Source organism: Mytilus californianus, unplaced genomic scaffold, assembly GCF_021869535.1.
Source record: "Mytilus californianus isolate M0D057914Y unplaced genomic scaffold, xbMytCali1.0.p SCAF_6, whole genome shotgun sequence".
Lineage (NCBI taxonomy): Eukaryota > Metazoa > Mollusca > Bivalvia > Mytilida > Mytilidae > Mytilus > Mytilus californianus.
Window position 1 is genome coordinate 30031799 of NW_026262712.1, and position 22041 is coordinate 30053839.

The 22041-nt window shown below is 30.4% G+C and overlaps 1 long non-coding RNA gene across 1 annotated transcript; it reads left to right on the forward strand.

Moving 5' to 3' along the window:
* The first annotated feature begins 10680 nt into the window (after nt 1-10680).
* LOC127705053 (uncharacterized) lies at nt 10681-20296 on the forward strand. The gene is made up of 9 exons (XR_007983619.1): nt 10681-10834; nt 12331-12354; nt 14008-14031; nt 15329-15352; nt 16330-16353; nt 17760-17783; nt 18681-18704; nt 19307-19327; nt 20272-20296. It is a non-coding gene; the product is annotated as an uncharacterized LOC127705053 (long non-coding RNA).
* Nucleotides 20297-22041: the final 1745 nt, after the last annotated feature.

Below are 22041 nucleotides of genomic sequence, written 5' to 3' on the forward strand. Positions count from 1 at the left end.
ATAAGTAAATATGATCTGGATAATCTTTTTTTATCATAAAAATGGTTCTTCGGCTGTTGTCTGCTCTATGGTCGGATTGTTGTGTCTTTGACACATTCCCCATTTCCATTCTCAATTTTATTCTGTAATATTTTCGTAGTATTCCATGAAGGTTTTGTCACCATATTCATACATTGCAATTAATAAAGACAAGATTGTCTATACCACGACTGGGAAGGATCAAGAAATTTGTTGATATAATAGAGAATAAGTTTGGGAGATCAAAAATAAAATTGTTTTAAAAAAGACAGGGAGAATAACTGTTGACGAGAAAGGGAATGTTTTCGTCGTCGGGATAGATTCTAACAATATACTTGTGATTTCTTCTGATGGCGAAATGTAAAAACAGATACAAACCAAGAAATGTGGTCTCACTAAACTAAGCACGATATTTTTTTACAAAATAAGGAAACAATTGTTAGTCTCAAACAATGAGAGTTTCGTAGATTTTCATGACATTTCCTATTTTTAAATCTAGTTTTCTGTCTTATGCTTTTTTAGAACGAATTATATGCCAGCTTTAAAGGAGTTTACATATTTTTAGCTCACCTGGCTTTTCTTATCACTTGACGTCCGTCGTCCGTCGTTGTCGTCGTCCGTCAACTGTTAAAAAAAATTTCTCATCTGAAACCACTGTGCAAAGTTTAACCAAACTTAGCCACAGTCATCATTGGGATATCTGGTTTTAAAAATGTGTCTGATGACCCCGCCTTCCAACTAAGATGGCCGACATGACAAAAAATAGAAGATAAGGGTAAAATGCAAGTTTTGCTTATTATTTTCAAAACAGCTATAGATAGAATTATTCTGACTGTAGCAAAAATGTTTAAAATGTTTAGCTCTTAATATTGTATATTAATGTCAAAACTGTCAGACGACTTTTTATAGTTATTATCCTTAAATGACGAATTTTACCATTTTAATTTTTTTTCTCCTATTATCTCATATTATAATAGATACACAGAAGCTTTAAATAGCAAAAATAAGTGACATAGCTAAAATCGTCGGACGACTCCATATTAGAGTTATTGCCCTTTAATGAAGATGTTTACCAAATTTTGGCGTTTTGTTTAATATCTTAAAAGCTATAATAGATAGAAATTTTAAGACGAAAATGATTAGCAAGATAAGATCTTCAAATATGTCAAACATGACAAAATTCTAAGTCTACTCCTTATTGAAGTTATTGCCCTTTGGTGACGTTTTTTTTTCACATTTGTGCCTATTATCTTGAAACTGTAATAGATAGATGGAAACTTTGTATGGCACAAATGATGAGAGGAGACTTTTTATTTTTTTTTACAATAACTCAATAATGCTTTGAACAGTTTTCATGAAACTTTGGTAAGTGGTTTATATCTTTTAAAATGTGCCCCTTTAGTTTTTTTATAGGAATAGTCCCGTTAAGACCCCTTTTTGGCCCCAAAATATAGCATTTTTACGTTTTGTTTAAAATGTAAACTTTTCTTCTATTCATTGGAAAGTAGAAAACTTTTGTTACATAAATATGGGCAGTTTTGACAATATAATGTACATGCATCAGGTACTAGCATCAGTAATTCATATGAAATTACTAAAATCTTCACAATTTGAGCATTTGTGCTTATTTTTAGACGGTTATTGTCTAAAATTGAAGTGGCCGCACTTGTGTTCAGTCTTAATATTTGAATGCATGTCGTATTTAATTATAAAACATCATATATATGAAGGTTGAGACTTAACACGAATGCGACCAATTACATTTTTTTGAAGTCTCTCTTCTCTTATCCGTGTTCTGATTCATTTATCTAATCATTACCCCAAAATGCGAAAAACCATTTTATTGTGGTTTATGTCGAAGCTACGATTGGGAAACGATATTTGCGTCTAACTGCGGTCTGTTTTGTTCACAATATCTGTATACCTGTGCTTAATTTGAATATGATTTGAAACTAATTTGTTAGCTTTGATCAAAGATGTTTGATAATACTGAATCTGATATGGCGAAGTTGAGAAGATTGAAATATCGATATGATTTGATAGCTATTTCTTGAATTGCACCTAATATTGGTTACTTAATAATTCGTTGATCATATGGGATGATCATTAAAAAGATACAGATTTGACCATGTCTATGGTTTTTTTTAAATATATATTTGAAAGTCAGAAGGTGACCTTCAAACAGAAAATACTAAAAGAGGTTTTAAGCGACAACTATGATGATAGGTAAAACTTTAAACTTCTATAAACTTTAGATACAAGTGAACAACTTACCATACAAGTTTCATAAATGAAGGATATATATAAATATATATACAAGTCTAAATTGAAAACAACGTTCAAACCTATGATTGCGTTGGATAAAAACCGCAATTTTTATACGTGTGCATGCAAAACAAATTTCTTGGTAGAGGGGTCTAAATACAGCACAAACAACATTTTCCAAAAGACCAAAAAGTGAAAAAGCATATTTTAACAAAACGCATTTGACTTGCAGGTCAAACAACGGATGTTCTTAAACCCTGCTGACTACCATGGCGATTGCCAAATAAACGGATCACAGATGTAACAAAATGGATCTAAATTTTAATCTAATACCAAATAGAAAACAAAAAACTTGTATATATATATAAAGAATGTTTGTATTAAAAGGGAATTTCGTGCTCACCATAAAGTGGCAGGACACATTATTTATCCATTACTGCCACTCCATTCAGACGATTTGATAAAAATGTATGCATGTGGTCATTAATTGAAACGATTCAATCATGATTGAAAAAAACATTGTTAATGAATCGATAACGATTTGGTTGACTTGGTCTTCACATGGTTCTTATTTGATAATGATTTGTTCATAATTTGGTTACGATTTAGTCGTGATTTTGTTACGATTTTATCATGATTTAAAACAAATTTGGTTGCGATTTGGTCATCATTTATTTTTTATTTTCTAAAATGATTTTTTTTAGCTCCTTTGAAAATTTTCCTCTTTTCAAATCATTTACAAATCAGGATGGGAAAACAATTTGTTGAAGTGTTTTGGTATTTAGATTTTTTTTACGAATATCTGTCTATTTCCTTTATCACTTAAATCGACTATTTTCATTTAATCGACTTTTGACTACTGAGAATATAATCTTACGACAGGTAACCTCCTCTGTGGTAGGACAATTCGGTAGTTGGTCAACTAAGAAGAACTAAAGGAAGTAGAATCAAAAGGTATCAAGTATTATTTAATTGCACCGATTTGCAAGCTTGATTCTTATTCTTTTAGTTGTTATTACTTGAGCGAGTATCAGTTTCAAATTAGAAGGTTTCATCCGGAAATTAACAACTAGAAAGATACCATATTTTAGTTCCCTTTTGTTAGTTTTCCTTTTTTGATAGGTGATCTTCCTTTTGGTCCCAACTTCCGGTCGTTATATTTCTCAACTCCAAATCAGAGGCATGTGATTAAACAATGATAGTACAATTATAACCTGATCAATAAGACTATAAGTAAAAAAGAAAGATTTGAGGGAAACTTCCTAATCTTGTTAGCTTTGTTTTAAATGTTACCGATAAAAGCTGGATGAAATATTCTTCTTTTCTTTAACATGTTTAAATCCTTTCGATTAGAATCATATTGCCACAATAAATCCATATCGTCGTGATAAAAGTAAATGACAATTATGAACTTTAAGAAGCTGTGTAGAAGTTGAAATCTTTCCTTCGTAAAATTAACAAACGCCATCACCAGTTGGTTGACCGTTACGGAATATCTGTGTCACATATGACAACAAATATGTTCCAATTGTCGTAAATACAATCCTGTCACCTTTTTACAAAATATGACCTTTCACCGGGTTTTTACTTACATGAGCAACACGACGTGTGCCACATGTGGAGCAGGATCTAATTAACTTTCCGGAGCACCTACGATCACCCCTAGTTTTAGGTGGGGTTCGTGTTGCTAAGTCTTTAGTTTTTTGTGTTTTGTTTAAAGTGGTTTGTCTGTTGGTCTTTTTCTTTTTCAGCCATGTCAGTTTATTTTCGACTTATGAGTTTGAATGTCCCTTTGGTATCTTTCGCCTCGCTTTTAATCACATATTCAAAAACAATACTATATCCTTAATTGTATGCGTAACTTATTTGAAGATTTAAAACAATCTTATTTTTTCCAGAAATTAAACAAAACTGGTATCTTCAATCCCCTTAAAGTCATTAGAGACATAAGTAACATCGCCATCTTAGTTTTCATAATCTGATATAGATAATGTTTTAATAACTATTATAATGCTTGACCTGCTGAAAAATCAGTACTTTTTTCAAGTATGATGCAAATAACTATCATTTTTGTAATAATCATGATGAGTAACTTTTATTAAGATGGATTCACTGTATACAGTACATAATCGGTCTATTTCTTTGCCTAAATCTGCAATTTTGAGGCAGATTTACAATTTATGTGTAAGACTATTTATTTGTATAAAGAAAAATAAGTGATTTCTTGCATTATCCAAAATGTCTAAACCAAATTAATCCAAATATTTGTGATTTTCGAATCAATTTTTCAACTTACCCTTTTAGTAAAAGTTGTATACTGGAATGACAGGGAATTTTCATTTTCTACTTCTAGTAAGAAAACAAGTTCGGTGACACCATTTTCTATTTTTATTTTCTTAAAATATATTATGAAACCTATTCTCTTATATTCTATGTAAATATTTAATCTGAGACTCATAGATTTCTTTTTACTCACAAAAACATGTTTTTTTTTTCATTAACAATCTATGCAAATTTGTGCAATTTTGCACAATTTGTGGCTTGAAAATTAGCACTGTGAACCATACTTTTTATTATATTTTTGAAAAAAGCATAGTAAAATCTTTGTTTTGGCAAAATATAAGACAATTCTTTCATAGAAAATATACCGATGATCTACCTTCAATAAACTGAAAGAAATGAACAATTTGTTAATAGAAACGAAGAAATGTAGATTCATCTGTTGGAAATATGTTACACTGATAGTAAGCTTCAGAATTAATTTTCAAGGATGCTGTGCTTTTATTTTCTTCTTTATAAAATATAAACAGGCGTTTTTCGCATGTAATCAGTAACATCATCTCCTTATTTAAATATGAAAAAAATTTCAGATATTATATTTGTGCAAACGTTTCAACTTCCTTGTAACAGGATGTTTTTCTTCTCTTCACTTTTTTATTAAAATCAGCTCGTTATATGCATCTTCGACGAAAAAAGGTTAAGCATTATTCTTGGAAGAAATATTTTTAGACACAACTTTTACACGCGTTTGCATCATACGTTTCAATCACATCCGTGTTCTAAAGATAAATAAATGTTGACTTCTTTTGCCACAAGTAATTTGAGAAAACGGAAATACGCAAATTTGTCATGACAGAGTATTGATATGACGGAGATAAATAAAAATTTGTCATAAAAAATTATTGATATGTTGGAGATAAATAGAAATTTGTAATGACAGATTATTGATATGTTGGAGATAAATTGAAATTTGTCATGACAAATTATTGATATGTCGGAGATAAATAGAAATTTGTAATGACAGATTATTGATATGTCGATAATACATAGAAATTTGTGATGACAGATAATTGATATGTCGGAGATTAATAGAAATTTGACATGACAGATTATTGATATTTAGGAGATACATAGACATTTGTCATAACTTATCTGAATGATTAATATTTAGAGTTAAGAATTGTTGTAGAATGGTTGCAATATTATGTATATGTGAGACAATTCTTATTTTTTATGTCTAACTGGTATCGTCTTCGCCAAAACTTTGATTAAGACATAAAAAACAAAGCCATCTAAATTGGAGAGCTCTCGCCGTTGTGTGTCAGTTGGATCTTCAATATAGCTGTCCAATGACCTAAATTCATGTGCCAGTTAAAAATGGATAGAAGGCTGTTTAACGCCCAGTTTAAGACATCATTGAACGGTCTATTTCCCAGCTGTTTTCAATCCTGTTGTCACAGTATCTCTTATGCAGTGATTTATATACCTGAAAGATAAATCGGCTTCTTCTAATATTCTTCGAGAAAGTGTTTATTCAATTTTTCGTCAGTTTGTTCTTCGATGATGTATGTTTACACAGTTTTGGCTGCTTGATCCTGATAATTGGCAATTATTAAAGCTGTTTTGGGTTGCTCATCTAATATAACAAAACTATATGTAACTGTCATACAAGTGGGAGGTTTAACTAGCTATAAAAGAAGGTTTAACAACTATATTATCAAACCGTACTCAATGCATGTAGCCCGTTTTCTCATGGTATCAAAATTGAATGTGAATGAGTCAATAGTTTGAGCAATGAATCGTTGTTGCAATGAATTTATATTGCTTAGAGTGAGAAAAAAAAACGACAAAGCTTAAATCCTGGATGAAACTGTATTTAATATATCTCTATCAGAAAAACTGAAAAAGAGAGCTTATGACGTATGGTGTTATCTGAAGTTGGAGGTTGGTTGAGTCAAAAACTAGACCAGAATTTAAACCTTACTACTGAGCAATTATTCATTGTAGAAATAGTTTTTTTAGGTTACTTCATTTTTTAACACTGCATCATATAATACATTTCCAGATACGACATGTAAGCAGTTTGAAATTATGCAATACAATTTTCAGTACTCTCTTTGTTAAAAGTAGATGCTGCCACAAGTAATATGAATTGTTGGAAAATAAGGTTTGTCTTGTGAATGGTGGAGGGTACCATGGCGATGAATATATGATTAAAAATACAACCAATTTAAAGGTTTGATATGAACATTATCAAATAGCTTATATATAGCTAAATAAATGCAATTGACAATATTTGCATGATAATGTCATCACAATTATTATTTAGTTGCAATATCAGGATGGAATCACATTTCTGAATTGATAGAAATAATAAACTAATGCTCGTTAACGTATGTTCACATCTTTTCCAATTTCCAGTTGTACATCGATTCAAGCAACCAGCGGAAATATGAAACCACAAAAAACTGAGAGAAGTCAACACACGTTCATTAAATGACAAAATTATAGAATACATGTTTATAGTCTAATATCATGTTTTACATCGCCCTGTTTCTTTATTTTACACTTAGTACTGACACTTCAATACAACACAAATAAAATAAGCCTTGTAGGAAAGAATAAATATGTGATCGATCTCATGATCTTTGATCATGAACAGTTCATCGTTTAAGCTCCATGATCATTAGTAAATATTACCTGCGCGTTCAGAATAAACTTAAACGCGTAACACTTTTTGTTTGTATAACGCTTCAGTCATCATGTTGACCCTCGATGTTGTGTGGATTTAATTCCCCTTACTATTGATATATTCAAAAAAGCTTTGTATTATTTGAAAAATTATAATGATATTTAACAAAAGTTCCGATAGAAGTTTTTCTTCTATTTATTTATTTCATTTTACTGGGAAATTTAAACTTAAACCTTTTCTTGGTAATCTAATATTCATATGATAATTTGTATAATAAATAAATTATATGATAAGTAGATTAAAATTTTTGAAGTGTGTGTAAGTATGTACAGCTGATATAGGAGCTGTTGATAATTGCCTCGGTTTGACTAAGCTTAATCTTCCTGCTCATGAGATGGCTATCAACTGAGAGTCGAAAAAAAAATGTTTTTAAACAGCAAGACGTAACTAGAATAGCTATATAAGGTAAATGTATTTGTTTTAGTCTAGAACACTCTTGTAAAGAGACACTATACTAATTTGAGCTCATTATGATGGATTCATTTTCTTTTTAATTATGTATATATATATATCACAACTTGTTTTCTCAAAAAGCACGCTAATGAATGGTTTATTACCATCAAACAAAATTTGCATATTTCTATTCTGAATTGAACAATTAGTTTCCAATTGAAAAAAAATTTGAACAATAGGCGAATCTCAAATTTGATTTAATTTGTCTATGCAAGTTCTTCCTGTCCACAATAATAAATTTGAGACAAATGAGCAAGCATTATTTTGTAAAAGCTTGTAAAGATTCTTCAGCTGATCAATTTCTACAAAATAAAAAGCTTCATGTATATGGTGTAAGTTATGATATCATATAAAAAAGAATAAAGGTTTCTACTATTTTTCTGAAAAATATATAAATATATACTGTTTTGATAAAGCTTAGTATAAATTGTCAATGAATAATGAAATTTAGAATATATTAATACGGTAACAATATAAATTTAAAAGAGCAAGAAGATAGTTTACTTAATTTGTGAAACCGGGATTAGAAAATCGAAACCCATGCATGAGTATAAATCAGTCTTACAATTAATAAGCAGCGACAGTTACAATGTTTACTTCTAGATGCATTTAGTTTACAATTGTGCATTGACGTGTACCCCAGCTCCCTAATTCGTCAATAAAGAACATAAGCTTAAGGAAAAAGATTTTTCCGTTGATTTTGGAAAAATTTTTTTTTTGTTATTCTAATATCCGTATTCGGTCAAAAGACGTGCTCGTGTGTTTTAATGTATTTTTCTTAACAAAAATCGGAGTAAGTCATGGGTAGCTATTAGTTGTACTTCTTTTTCCACATGTTTAATTTGTTAACTGTTTAACATTTTAAATTGTTAAATTGTTAAATTTGAAGACGAAACAAAACACTTTTCAACCAAAACTGAACAGAGTTAGTTTGAAAATAACCAAAGGCTTTAATTCCGACGATTTTGAGTAGGCCAAAGAACAGATCATTAGAAAGGGCCAGTTCGTGCGTACGAACCAGATGAGCTTTTTCTTACTTATAAATGACATGTTTGTATTTGTTATCGTTTCAAATTTAATGGCGAACATTTCACCGATTTAAAAGTTTACAAACATATAATAGCATTTGAAAGCAAATAAGGTTTTAATAATAACATGAATAACTTGGTGTGAATTGTGTACGAACTTCGTACAACAATCAAATTCTATGAATTATTTCTTTCATTAAAATTGATTTCCATCGATTGAATCATTTGTCTGCCTTCACGACGTAGGAAAATATTTAATGAGAAAATAACAATAGTGAAGAAGACTAACCAGAAAAGCGAAATCATGTATCTATCATTATATGATCTAATCAACCACATGTGTACATAACCGAAGAACGTTGGACATTAAAAAGCAAAGACAAATACAGTCTGTAAAAGGGAAAAAGACAACGGAGACACTTGGAAACTATTGAGTGTATTATCCCCAAAGACATCACAGTTATTCTCCGCCAATAGAATTGAACACATGATTGAATAATCCTGTTAGAGAGAACTTGATAATATGAACTTCAATTACCTGCAAAAGATAAATTTTTATTCGTTTAAAGAAATGGAAAGCAAAACATATTTTATTTGCTTTTGAAAGATAATGTGTTAGTCATATTGAGTGATTATTATTTTTATTTTTGAATTTATGAAATACAATCGTGTTTTTATACTTCATTTATTATTCATTTGACACGTGTTATATGTTTAATGTGCACTATACTTATATATAAATAATGAAGCACGTAAATTACTATATATAACGTTAAACTAGCTAGAGAATACGTCGTTTCTATTTTAAAACTCTATTTAGATAAAACGATAATATTCACTGACCATATCTTCCTGTCATGATCAGTTTACATTCAAACTGTAATTTTATCCTGTGTATGTATAAGGACATTACTTCAAAATAATATTATCACGTAGATCTAATAATATCTATATACAAAAGCACGTCCGGCAGAAATTAAAGTTTATGATTTTGGAAACGCGATTTGTTACAAAATACGTATACACCATAGGGAAATATTTCTACTGAATATAGAATAAAATACATTTTACATAAACCTTCATGATAAAACAGTTCACATCTATACCAACTGACATTACTACACCAATGCCAGCAAACAACGAAGAAAGTAAACCACAAAAAACTCGGACAATTTAACACACGTTCAATAAATGACAAATTATAGTACACATGTCTATATTTTAATATTTAATTAAAAATTGGCCTGTTTCTTTTTTTACGCTTACTACTGACAATATGACATCAACACAAATAAAATCATTGTAGGAAAGAATTAATATGTGATCTCATGATCTTTGATCATGAACTAGTCATCGTTCATGCTCCATAAATATTGGCAAATATTACATGCGAATTCAGAACAAATTAAACACTTACCCTAACCCTAACCCTAACCCTAACCCTAATCCTAACCCTAATTAAACATGCATCACTTTATTTTTCGAATAATTCCTCTGTCATCATGTTGGACCTCGGTGCAAACTCCTTGTAGTGATCGTTTTCGTGTCGGAACTATTTTTCATTGCTCCATTTAATTAGTGCAGAGTAGTATGCGGATCGGAGCTGGAACTGCCGGGGAGTTTGCCCTCGATTTTGTGTGCAGTAAATTCACCTTACTATTGATATATATAATAAAAAAAAGCTTTGTATCATTTACAATTTTCTTTTTATATTTAACAAAAGTTCCGATCGGAGTTGTTCTTCTATTCAGTTATTTCATTTTACTGAGAAATTTCAGTTTAAACCTCTTCTTAGTAATCGTATTTGTATATATATGATAATTTGTATGATAAACACATTATCTGGTAAGTCGATAATATTTTTATTGCTTTTTCTGTAGCTTGTGTAAATATGTACAACTAATATAGGAGCTGTTGTTAATTGCCTCGACTCAGCTTAACTTTATCTTCCTGTTCTTCACATAAGATGGCTATCACCCGAAGGTCGAAAAACAAAATGATTTTAAACAGCAAGACGTAATTGGAATAGCTATATAAGGTAAATGAATTTGTTTTCCTCGAGTAATCTTGTAAAGAGATATTATACTAATTCAAGCTCATTCTTATACATTCGTTTCCTTTTTAAAATAAGAAAAAATGAAATTGACCCTTCCTGGTACAAGCCAGCGACAAAACAGCTCAACTGATGGCAATGAGGGACTTTTTGTGATTTCTTTCTTTCTGTCAATACGATAATCGCTAGATATGTATAGGGCCATTTTGGAAATTCGTTGATTGAAAAAACACGGGTATCTTTGTATTGGGCGGGTATTTGTCTTGACGACATGACATTTATGGTTAAACGGGTTTTTTCTGCAATCTTGGAATTGCGAGATAACAACAAGTCTAGATCTTTAATGAAACATGCATTTTAAGTAAAGATGACAATTTAGTTGCATTATTTTTTTATCTTCATTTTTTATTTAAACCGCTTATCATAGATTTATCAATAAAATATGTATAGCTTCTGTTGTTCCCCTCTGTCCTCCCTTCTGTTAGTTGATCACACTGGACTTTTTTTCCGAAGCACCTGAATATATCGGGATTTTTCGGTATTTGATATCGCCTAATCTTAGTTTTTTTCAACTTTTTTCTTTCCATTTTTTCCCGCCCCGAGTTACATTCCTTGACTTATTTACCCGGGCCTATAATAACGTTATCGTGTAATAACGGATGAACCCTTGAATCAATTTCCTTTCAAATTTTGATGTTTAGTTTCCTAAATCAAAATGGAGTTCAAATGTAAATGTGTAAATTTTCACTCATGCTTTTAATGAATTATTACCATTGTTGCTTTAACAATGATCAATGATACTTAAAATTGTATGCAAAATCATGTTTGCTGTAATTTTTACAGCGTTATGCTATATTAAAAGAAATGTCTAATTTTGTTTTCAAAATTATGAAATATAATTGGTATGTGATTAGTCATGGTTATAAGTTAATCATAATATGGGGAAAACTGATAAAATAAACATATTAGAACAATCTACATATGACATCATGCTTACAACAATGATAAAAATATGTATAGTAAAATACAACAATAATAAGAATATTCATAGTAAAATACAACAATGATAAGAATATTCATACTAAAATACAACAATGATAAGAATATTCATAGTAAAATACAACAATGATAAGAATATTCATAGTAAAATACAACAGTGATAAGAATATTCATAGTAGAATACAACAATGATAAGTATATTTATAGTTAATTATACAACAATGATAAGAATATTCATAGTAAAATACAACAATGATAAGAATATTCATACTAAAATACAACAATGATAAGAATATTCATAGTAAAATACAACAATGATAAGAATATTCATAGTAAAATACAACAGTGATAAGAATATTCATAGTAGAATACAACAATGATAAGTATATTTATAGTTAATTATACAACAATGATAAGAATATTCATAATAAAATACAAGTTCTGTATACAACCATGATAAAATGCCTTTTTTTCTGTTGTAGGATATAATGGCAAGTCGATCTAAGGTAAGATTTTCTTCTTAAAAGTCAATTGTCATGTGATGTCTATAAACGGTACAGCAAGATACTAGTTATTTGTATTCGTGTATTCTACATAGTATGTTTTGAGTCAGACCGATATTCATAGGCGGGACGGTAGAGGCCAAATATTCGATGTTTCAATAACGTCTTAATTAATAAATCTTTCTTAAACTAATTTTAATCAAAACCATATATTGTATTTCTACGCATTTGTACGCTTCGGACGCATGAAATTTATAACTTGTTGTTTCATTTTTTACAGTACTGGGTCGATACCTCTACTGGTGGACTATCAGTCCTCGAGGGTATCATCAGCTCAGTAGTCAGTACTTCGGTACTGACATGGTTTTGAAACTATAAAGAAACTAAGGTTTCAACTTCCTCAGGCAAAGTTGACCTTAGACTTGGTTTGGCTATGTTAAGGTCGGTTTTGGCCATATATCTCTTCAACTGTTTCGATTCTTACACAACCTTGGCTTTCAAATATTCGACTTTGAAAGTTCCTGATGAAGGCGAATCTAGAAAAACGCTTCGAACGCAAGAAATGTATAACTTGTAGTTTTCATTTTTTATATTGAGTAGAAAATGATAACAATATATTATCATAGTTATTTTGAAATACTGGTAAAGATAGACCTCACATAGGGTATCTTATGTTCATTCGTCATCCTTCTGTTAGTTGATCAAACCGGCTTTTTTTTCTCGAGCACCTGAATATATCCGGTTTTTTTGGTGGTATTTGTAATGCCTTATCTTAGTTTTTTATTCAATTTGACTTTCCTTTCCACTTTTTCCGATCACGAGCCATGTTCCTTGGTTAATTTGAATAAGCCCTTTATGAATAAAATGAAGTAATTATTTACATATTATTTACATAGGCGACAATGGTAGCCTTTTTTTTTTTTTTTTTTTTGTCCTGCGTTTTCACTATAAAAGTTCTGTTGACAAAATATTAAATTCTGAATTTTCAAAACCTTTTGGGTGTGAATAATACGCGAAACACATATGGTGCCGCTGCTTTTTTTAATAGAAAAATGGGATTTTTTTAGGGTTCTTTTTGGTTCCGGAATTTTTGATTTAGTAAGAATGGAGAACACTCCTAGCTTAATTTTGCAAAGCAGAAGATACATGTATTTCTACTTATTATCTAGGATGTTAAAGCTAGGTGGAGCCATTCATCTTTAATAACATCCTTTTAACCATTATGACGTTTCCAGGTAATAACCTGCGAACCATTAATTCTTATCATATTTTATTATAGAGCTTCTAAATTCAAAATGGAGGTCAAATGTGATTGTACCAATTTTTAATTATACTGTTCTGGAGATATGCCGCTTGATTGCCTAAACAATTACACTTACAAATGTAAATAAAATCTGGCTTGTTGTCATGCTTACGGCGCCTGATAATATTTTTGAAACAGTCTTTTATTGTTTAAAAAAGGAACATTCTATAATCGGCATAAGATAAGTCAAGGTTATAGTTTAATCATAATTTGGAACAAAAACAAAATTAATCACTTTGGATATTTAAAGATATTGGAACAATCAAAATTTGACATATTCTCTTTAACAATGATGCATATTCATCGTAAAACGCCTGTTTACCAACATGAGATGTTTTCTTTTTCTTTTGCAGGGTGACGCAAAAAATGAGCATGTGGTGAGATTATCTTCTTAATTAATGTCAATTGGCATTGTTATGTATTGTTTATGAAAATAAGGAGATGTGGTATGATTGCCAATGAGACAACTATCCACCAAAGTTCAAATGAAGTGAATGTAAGCAAATATAGGCACCCGTACGACCTTTAAATTGTCTATAAACTGTACAGAAATATTCAAGTGTATAGTATTCAAGTTTTAATCTGACCAACTGATTATCACAGGTCAGTTATAAAAAGTCAAACATTAAATACTTTAAATTAAATTAGCTTAGTTTATGTATTTGTCGTACGAATTTCACACAAAACGATAGCTTGCATTTCTATTTGTGATATTGAGAGGAAAATAATGATAATTTATTTTCTTAATTATATTTAAACAGTGGTTAAGGATAGGAAATAGTATTTTATGTATTGTTGTTCCGTTCATCCTTCTATTATTTTAACAGCTTCATGCCAAATCAGAAAAAGAGTCTGATTTTGTTTTGGTCTCGCCTGAAAGTCGCAGAATGTGAGGCATAGGGAATGCTATTCGGCGGCGGCGTAAACTATTTGTATAAAGCTTTATATTTCAGAAGGTTAACGACCTGGATGTATCCTACCTTGTATGCAGATACATCATGTTATGAATCTTCCGTCTGTCATATGTCCATTGTCCTTGATCTCATTCTCAGTGCTCAGCGACTGCTTGATAAAAAAATATTATGTTTTAGTCCGTTTTATCAAGTACCATAAGCTATAGATCAACTATATTTGATATATGTAATGTGTACATGGCGGTCTAGTGGGTATCATCTGACTTTGACCTCATTTTCATGATTCATTGGTAAACGTTATTTTTTTTGTGTTTTGGTCTGTTTTTCAATTACCTTAAGCAAAGGTAAAATACATTTGGAGTATTGAATAATTTTTGGGCGTACGTGTCTGTCTGACAGGATTTATCTGACCTTGAACTCATTTTCCTGAATCTTTAAAAAAAAAAAGAAAAGTTTATATGATACTTGTCGTAAAATTTTATCTTTAAGAATTTCAAATGAAAATGAATTGTCAGTAAAGCAATTCAGCGTGTGCACACTTGTTAAAAATTATCAAGTAAAATCAGTATGTAATAGTTAAAGGTTATAGGTAAATCATAGTTTTGAGAAGAAAACAAGAGTTAAACAACTTTAATATAGAAAGTTTCTTGAACAATTTGAATATAACATGATGTCGACAGCAATGATTAAAATAGTCATTGTGAAATTATAACAACACCTGTATAGAAACATGACAAAATGTCTTCTTTTTCTTTTGCAGGATTTAGAGTCAAGTTCGGATGAGGTAATATTTTCGTTTTAAAAGTTATATGATGTGTTGTTGTCTATTATTTGTAAAGAACGATACAAGTCTATCTTATTCTTGTTTTTAAATGCACATAACATATTTTGAGACAGACGAATTTGTACAGTTCGGTCGGTAGAGGTCAAACATTCAATATCATAATAAAGTATAAGTAATTCTATTTTTTTTTTTTTTTTTTTTTTTTTGATGATTTCACACAAAACTTTAGCTTGCATTTCTATTCATTTGCTGTATTGAGAGGAATTCAATGACAATATCTTATCATAATCATATTTAAAACACTGGTGAAGGTTTGCAAAATAATATGTTATTTGTTGTTTCTCCGTCCATCCGTCTTGTAGTTGATCACCCTGTATTTTTTTCTAGAGGACCTGAATATATCCGGTGTTTGGTGGTATTTGTATTGCCTAATCGGAGTTTCCTTTATTCTAATTTCCTTTAAACTTTTTCTGATCAATAGTTCTGGTCCTTCGTTGTTTGGAAATAGCGATTTATGACGTTTCCTTGTAATAACTTGCTAACAATTTAGTCAATTCTTTTCAAATTTGAATAAGTAGTTTCTCAAATTAAAATGGAGGTCAAATATGTCTCTGCCTATTTTCACTCACACTGTTCAAAAGATATGACCCTTGATTGCTATAACAATGACACAAAAACAATTGTGAATAAAGTCTGGTTTGCTGTCATTTTAACATCGTCTTGTTAAATCTGTAGAAAGGAGTCTCATATTGTTGTAAAACTTATCAAATAAAATTGGTATGTGAAAAGTCTAGTTTACTATAGGTTAATCATAGTTTTGAAGAAGAAAGAGTTAATCAACTTGAATATTAATATTTAAAGTTTTGGGACAATCTAGATATGACATCATGCCTACAATAATGATTAGACTATTCATCGTAAAAATAGCAACTCCAGTATACAAACATAATAAAATGTTTTCTGTTTTCTTTTTGCAGGATTCAAAGAGGAGTGCGGAAGAAGTAAGATTTTCTTCCTTAAAGTCATGTGATGTATTGTTGTCTTTGATTTGTTTTGAAATGCACATAACCCTTTATCCGGATTTGGCTATCCTATATGTTCTTTTTAGTTTGATCCGCTCCTCAACATTTGTATTAGGGTTTGGATATTCAAATATTATGGCCTCCAGCATCACTGAAGAGAAATTGATTGTCGAAATGCGTATCTGGTGCATTAAATTTGGTACCGTTTATGTTATTACTACCACAGGGGCGATACCTCATCGGGTGGACTGTTTGTTCCCGAGGGTATCACCAGCCTAGTAGCCAGGACTTCGATACTGACATGAACATACAGATATTGTTTGGTTAAAATTTGCTTTTTTTAAATTTTGAAATTATTTTGAATTAAGGAATAAATTGTATATATTTTAATCATGCAAAGCTCTGATTCGTTGTCGGGATTTGGCTATCCTTTAGGTCCTTTTTGGTTTGATCCGCTCTCCAACATTTGTATTAGGTTCGGGAATTTCATATATTTTGGCTTTGAGCATTTCTGAAGGGACGTTAATTGTCGAAATGTGACACTGGTACATTAAAATTGTTACCGTTTATGTTATAAATAATTTTGAGTCAGACGGATTTGCATAGGTCGGTCGGTATAAGTCACACATTCAATGTTTTAATTGAACCTTAGTTAGTATATTTTTATCGAACGAATTTTATACAGAAACATAGCTTGCATTTCTATTCATTTATTATATTGAGTAAAATAATGACAATCTATTATCATAATTGTAATAAAACAATGGAAAACGATAGACATATTATATGGTATCGGTTGTTTCTTGGTCCGTCCATCCTTCTGTTATTTGATCACACTGCCATTTTTCGAGAGCGCTTGAATATATCCTGTTCTTTGTGATATTTGTATTGCATAATCTTAGCTTTCTTCAACTTCGATATTCCCTTCCACCTTTTTCAATCAAGAGTTATGTTCCTTGGTTGATAGGAAATACCGCTTTATGACATTACTGTGAACACTTTTGAACCTTTAAATCCGTTCTTTTAAAATTTTGATATGTGGTTTCTTAAATCAAAATAGAGGTCAAATGTGAGTGTGTCAATTGCCACTTATGCTGTTTATGAATGATGATTCTTGAATGCTCTAACAATAACACTTCGAAATGTAAGCACATTCTATTTTGTTATTATTTTTACAGCGTCTTCTGATTTTTTAAATAGAGTCTTCTATAGTTTAAAATAAATATCAAATAAAATTGGTTTCTGATAAGTAAAGGTTATTTGGAGGATAGAAGATATTGTAACAATCTATATCTGACATCATGCTTACAACACAGATGGGGATTTTCATCGTAAAATGTCATTCCTGTATACCAACATGATAATATGTTTTCTTTGTTCTGCAGGATAACCGTACAAGGAGGGATTTGGTAAGATTTCTTCTTAAAAGTTAATTGCCGTGTGATGTATTGTTATATATGAACTGTAAAGAAAGATACAATGGTATATTATTATTGTTCTGAAATGCACATGATATATTTTGAGTCGGACCGATTTCCATAGGTCGCCGGTAGAGTTCAAACATTCAATTCTTAATTAAACCTTAAATAATATATTTTTCTTTCACTAGTTTCACACAAAACAATAGATTGCATTTCTTTCCATTTGTTATCTTTAGAGGAAAATAATGACAATTAATAATCATAAAAATATTAAAACACTGGTAAAAGAAAGACATAATTATACAATATCTGTTGTTCCTCCGTCCATCTCTCTGTTAGTTGATCACACTACTATTATTCCAGTGCACCTGAGTATGTCCGATTATTGGGGAAATTTTTCCGATCAAAAGTTATGTTCCGTGTTTGATTGAAAAGTATGCTTTATGACATTTTCGTGTATAACTAAGTAATCATTTAACCAATCCTTTCAAGTCTCTCAAATTGAACTGGAGGTGAAACGAGATTGTGCCAATTTAACTTAGATGGCTTATCCTGTTCAGTAGTTATGACCCTTGAATGCTTTAGCAATGAAACACAAAAAAGAAACAACATTTGGTTTGTTGTCATGTTAACAACGTCTTATATATTTTAAAAAGAATATTAAGTTGTTTTAAAATTTATCAAATATAATTGGTATGTGATAATCAAGGTTATTGACATATCATAATTTCGAAAAATACAGATGTATTCGCTTTCAAAATCTAAAGATATTGAAAAATCTAAATATGACATCATGCCTACAACAATGATGAACATATTCATTCTAAAATTACAACTCCTGTATTCAAACATATAGATGAAAAATATCTTCTTTTTCTTTTGCAGGATAGAGCGGCAAGTGTGCTTGAGGTAAGATTTTCTTCATAAAAATCAATTTTCATGTGATATGTTGTTGTCTATAAAACTTACGGAAAGATACAATTGTAAAGTATAATTGTTCTGAAATTCACATAACGTCTTTTGAGCCAAACCGATTTCTATAGGTTGGTCTGTATAGGTCAAGCAATTAATCTATTATTTATTCCTTAGTTAGTATATATTTTTCTGAACTAATTTCTTAGCAAACACTACCTTGTATTTCAGTGCATTTGTTATGTGGTGAGGAACATAATGACAATATATTATCATAGTTATCTTAAAGGGGCATAAGCTGTCAATTTCATGATCACCGATTTGTATCAAATTCTCATATTTGATAAATAATATACTAAAATGTAGATCCAAATTACAAAAAGACTAAAATAAACTATTAACAATACATCGACTCGATAAATGTATCAGCATTTCGTGTTTATTTATTAAAATGCAGATGTATTCACTCTCAATATTTAAAGATATTGGAAAAGCTAGATAAGAGATTATCCCTACAACAATGATGAGCATACGCATCGTAAAATTACAACCACTGTAATCAAACATGACGATAATGAATGACTTTTTTTCATTTGTAGGATTTCGCGAGTTTGTTGGAGGTAAGATTTTCTTCTTAAAAGTGAATTGCCATGTGATGTATTCTTGTCTATAAACTGTACAGGAAGATACAAGTCTGAAGTATTATTATTCTACAATGCACCTAACATATTTTGAGTCAGTCCTATTTCTACAGGTCGGCCTGTAGAGGTCAATCAATCAATCTTTTAATGAAGCCTTTAGGTAATATAACTTTCCTGAACTAATTTCACACAATACTATAATTGCATTTCTAATAATGTGTTATACATGTTATATTAAGAGAAAAGTAAAGACAATATATTACCATGATTATATTAAGACACTGGTAAAGGATAGATTGATTGGTTTGTTTGTGTTTAACGCCACTTTCAACACTATTGTGCTTTTTCGTGGAATTCAGTTTTTATTAGTCGAGTAGGTAAAGGATAGACATATCATATGGTATCTGTTGTTCAGCCGATCATCCTTCTGCTAGTTCATCACTGCTATTCATTCCATAGCACTTGAATATATCCTGTGTCTTGTGGTATCTGTATGGCCTATTCTTAGTTTGCTTTAATTTCGACTTTCTTTTTCACTTTTTCCGATCTAGTTTTTAGATAAAAAAAGATTGCATCAACTTCAATATTTAAAGCATTTGGAAAAATTGAATATGCCATCGTTAAAATAACAACTCCTGTATACAAACATGGTAAAATGTCTTCTTTTTCTTTTGCGGATTTAAAAGAAAGTTCGGTTGAGATACGATTTTTTTCTTACAATTCCATTGACATGTGATGTATTATTGTCCATAAGTTGAAGAGAAAATACAAATGACTTTGAGATAAAGGACAGCAATCAAAGCGCTGTTCATTTCCTTTTTTTTTTTTGTTTTTTGTTTATTGATGTGAATGTACTGACTGGTTGTTAGTCGTAAAATTACAACTTCTGTATACAAACTTGATAAATCTCTTCTTTTTTGTAGGTAAACAGGATAAGGCGGCATTCGGTAAGATTTCTTCTCAAAGGTCAAATGGCATGTGATGTATGGTTGTCTATAAACTGTAAATAAAGATACTAGTGTATAGTATTGTTCTGAAATGCACTTGTCACATTTTGAATCGGACGAATTTCTCTAGGACGTCGGTAGAGGTCAAACATTTACTATTTTGATTAACGATTTTCACACAAAACTATAGCTTGAATTTCTATTAATTTGTTAACTTGAAAGAAGATATCATAATCATAATAAAACACTGATAAAGGGTAGACATATCATATGGTATCTGTTGTTCTTCCCATCATCCTTCTGTTAGTTGATCACATTGCTAATTTTCCAGTCCATTTGAATAATGTGAATATATCCGGTTTTTGTTAGCATTTGTTTTCCTAATTTTCTTCAATTTCGATTTTAATATTTATTTTTCCCGATCAAGAGTTATGTACCTTAATTGATTAAAAGGTGCTTAATGATGTTTCCGTGTAATAACTTGTGAATCATCTAATCAATTGTTTTTAGATTTTGATATATAGTTTTACAAATCAAAATCCAGGTCAAATGCAATAGTGCGAATTTTCGCTTTTTCTGCACAGTAGTTAAGAACCTTGAATTGTTTAACAATGACCTAAAAAATGTAAGCAACATTTTTGCGGCCATTTTAACAGCGTCTTAATATATCAAACATGATTGGTATGTGATAAATGCAGGCTATTTGGTTAGTCATAATTTAAAAAAACCAGATCTATTCACTTTCAATATTTATAGATATTGCACAAAACGCAATATGACATCATGGCTACTACAACGATGTGCATATTCATCGTAACATCAGAACTTTTGTTTTCAAGCATAATGATGATGAGATGTCTTCTTTTTCTTCTGCAGGATATATCAAGTTCAGATGAGGTAAGATTTCCTTCTTAAAAGTGAATTGTCATGCTGTGTATTTCCGAACAATTCAAATATCCTTTCCCAACTTTTGAAATAAGGTTTCTCAAATCGAAATGGAGTCCAAATGTAATTGTGCAAATTTTCACTTATGCTGAGTTGAGTTATGAACTTTTATTGTTTTAACCAAGGGCACTAAAAATGTAAGCCAAATATGGTTTGGTGTCATTTTAACAGTGTTTTGCTATATTCTACAAGCAGTTTGATATTGTTTAAACTTTATCAAATATAATTGATATTAATAGGTCAAGGTTATTGGTTAGTCATTAATTGCAGAAAATACAGATTAAACACGTTTAATCAACTTTAATATTTAAAGATATTAGAACAATCTAAGTACGACATTATCTCTATGACAATGATTCATATTTACGTAAAATATCAAGATCTGTATTCAAACCTGATGAATTGTCTCCCTTTATGCAGGATAACGATACAGGGCGGGTTGCGGTGAGATTATTTTCTTTAAAGTCAATTGTCAGGTGATATAGTATTGTCTAAAAACTGTACATAAGGATGCAAGTGTATTGTATTATTGTCTATTAAATGTAAAGAAATCTAAAAGTGTTTAGTATTCTTGATCTGAAATCCACAGTTCTGGGTCAGACCGATATCTATAGGTTGGTCGGTAGAGGTCAACATTCGATATTTCAATTTAGCCTGACGCTCCTCAGGAGTTATGGCATTATGGTTGCAACAACGATGTGCATATTCATCGTAAGAACAATTAGCATATTCATCGAAACATCACAACTTTTGTTTTCAAACCTAAGGATGATAAAATGTCTTCTTTTTCTTTTGCAGGAT